Source organism: Daktulosphaira vitifoliae, unplaced genomic scaffold, assembly GCF_025091365.1.
Source record: "Daktulosphaira vitifoliae isolate Bord-2020 unplaced genomic scaffold, ASM2509136v1 Scaffold_1, whole genome shotgun sequence".
NCBI lineage: Eukaryota > Metazoa > Arthropoda > Insecta > Hemiptera > Phylloxeridae > Daktulosphaira > Daktulosphaira vitifoliae.
The window spans coordinates 56,551,438-56,554,575 of record NW_026099572.1 but is presented as its reverse complement, the minus strand read 5'-3'; the positions used below and the strand labels follow the sequence as shown (position 1 = coordinate 56,554,575).

At 24.7% G+C, this 3,138-nt stretch overlaps 1 long non-coding RNA gene across 1 annotated transcript; it reads right to left on the bottom strand.

Moving 5' to 3' along the window:
- Positions 1–1,071: 1,071 nt before the first annotated feature.
- On the bottom strand, positions 1,072–2,612 carry LOC126895459 (uncharacterized). The gene is made up of 3 exons (XR_007701659.1): positions 2,451–2,612; positions 2,184–2,264; positions 1,072–2,008 (listed from the first exon to the last, which is right to left on the bottom strand). It is a non-coding gene; the product is annotated as an uncharacterized LOC126895459 (long non-coding RNA).
- Between the last annotated feature and the right edge of the window lie 526 nt (positions 2,613–3,138).

Here is a 3,138-nt window from a genome sequence, read left to right as displayed (position 1 = left end):
TAACCGCACTATTCATTTCATTCATAAATGAACACATTTACTAATAAATTTATAATTTGGCTTATTGAAAGATCGTGAAACGTTAATTTAAGTAAATCGTAAAACAACAGCCATAATAACAAGACCACAAAAGAGCCCTGGGGATGGTCTTCTAGTACGTCACAACAAAGTCAAAGTGCATAGGTATTGTTGCTAACCGGCTTTTGACACGCATATAAATTATAAACAATTATGCATTAGCAAATGAGATATAGGGCATGGTCAAATGAATTTTAAACCGGTACTGAAAGTATTATTCAATAATTTGATGATTATATACTCCTCGCGAACTACCGAAAACGTGGTTTGTTGTATTTGTGCCTTCGAAACATAAAGCTTTTATTAAATGTTATTGTGTTACGAAATATAATATGCCACTAAAAGCTTCTGTTGTAGATTTTTTTTAAAAGCTATTCCTTAAATAAATAAATTATTTGAGAAAGTTTTTTGAAATTAGTTTAATAAAACTCAAAACTAAATGAATAAGTTTTAATTTAGATGCGATCTTAAAATATTTTTTGGAAAACAATAATTTTTTTATAAGTTTTAAATTGATAAACGCAACAATAACTCTGCTGTTTAAAATAAAAATTCTGGATTATTACAAACAATGATTAATGATGATAAAAATTTAAGACCCAACTCCACTACAAGTAATCATTTATGTTCTGTACTATTTATCGATAATAATTTAATAATTAAATTTTTATCAAATTTACATATTATGTAATCTATAATGCATACAGATTTTCAGACGTGCGAATTGATATTTACACATTTAAAAACTTTAATTATAATTCATAGAGAAGAGCAATCAATATTTTAAAATTTGATAATAATTAAATTATTCATGTTTATGAAGTTAAAATACATAATCAATTATTATTTTTTATTAGTGTACTCATAAGTTAGACAGAAATAAATAACAATATATATCAATTTTTTTTATTTTCAAAGAATAATTATTTAGTTATTAAAATTACTTTTTTTTTTAATTTTAATTTTAAATTATGTAATATTTTTTATTACGATTTATACTTTTACTATTTCAAATTATTCAGCTGAATAATTAAAGGCTAATTGTAATATAATTATGCTTTTTAATGGAGGTAAGGTTAATTTTGACCTTTAAGTCGGTTAACACTGAATATTAATAAAGAAAATAATCAAATGTTTTTTATGTTATCTAAGAATTATCGGAATTCATGAATATTATATTCGCTCACTTAATGATAATTATGTTAAATAAATTTATTTTTAAAAACAATATTTCTATGTAAGTTCATGTCCAAAATTCTGTAATAATTAAATATGAAATATTTTACTAAGATAATAATAGTCTCTTTAAGTTTTTTTTTGTAAAAAAAATATTTAATCTGACAATAATCATTACAAAATACTTAGCTCAATGCATCCCACGCAATTTCTTTATATGTCAAAATCGTTTATCAGTCATTCACATATAATTGCAATCACATTAATAAATAATGTAAGCTACCTCATTACATAATACTATCGGTTGTAATTTGCCTTTATGTTTTGTAACGTATCTATATATATGTGTGTGTGTGTGTGTGTGTTTAAAATATCATTATCTTCATTCTGATAAAATCATTATGCACGTAGAAATTACTTACGAAGCGCCGAAAAATTGTCTATGATGTGGAGACCATTAAGTTATTATTTAATAATCTTAAATTGGTATCTTATTTTCAACAAATGAAAATTGTACTTTTTTCATAATATGTACTAAAATTTGTCATAACAAATGAATTTAATAATTGCAACAAATAAAACCACACTATTTTTGTATTATTGTGTCAACAAGACGCTCTAATCTCTAAAAAAAAAGTGGTAATTAGTGAAAAAAACTTAATATTCGATGTAATTGCCTGTTGTGTAAAGCTATCTGTGTTGTAGGCACTTTGATTAAAACATAAAATCATGTCTATGCACGTTGTTCAGTGATCTGTAAAAAATGCAAAAGAATAACTTATCGAGGAAACTACTACTTGTGAAGAAACGTTGGCTTATCTATAAAAATATGCACGTTAAAGCCGAGGGGCGATCGATCGTGAGAACACGTTCTTAAGCGTAAAAGGAAACGTTTTTTAGTAAATATATTTTCTGATAGAGAATATTACCTCCTAAACTTGCTACAATCTTTAAATCACGTTGAAAATATGTTTGACCCGATATTGTTTTTGGAATAATACAAATTGCCACTAAAATAATACGTGTACTTCACTAGTAACAAAAAAATAATAATAATACATATTAGGATTAGAGGGGAGTGCCAAATAATTAAATAGGATAAAAACTACGATAGAACAAATGGGTTTAAGATTAAAAGAATGTAAGAATAGAAATATATCACATATAAGACACATGGCGAAATGGTATACACTTACTAGAGCGGAAAAATAAGGATGGCTGCTTCCATAGATGGTATAAAAACAATGAATGAAAGATAAAAAACAGTTTGATTAAATTTTAAATTAAAACACGATGTCTTTTAAATTATTTACTTTCAGCGCATATTCTTTCTTATTACAATTATCGGTTAGACGCACATTGAGTACTTTCTTGATTAGTGATTATAAATATAAGCATCGGTATAAAATAATGACTGAATGTTAATTAACTTTCATATAATTAACATATTTATAGTTTACTTTTATTATATAAGCGAACACAACATAATACTCTTTTTAAATACATAGCTTTAGTATAAAAAATAATATACTTGTATGCGATTAATAGATAAATATTTTATTATGGAATCAACTTAAAAATTTACTATATTATAAATTCAACATCATATATTAGCGATTTTTGACATAAATAAAATTCTACATATATTTTCCAAAACTTTACTTAAAATTTGCGTACATAAACAATTTATGTACAATGAGAATTTAAGTGAAATATTCGATATATCGCTTAATAGATCATTCTCAATAGACAGTAATAGATCATTTTTCAATATTAACGCTTGAAGGCATAATTTTTGGCATATATTATATAATATAGTTGGGAACTACATCATTGTAAAGGGTGTGAATTGAATACTCGATTAGACAACCGAATATTTTATCA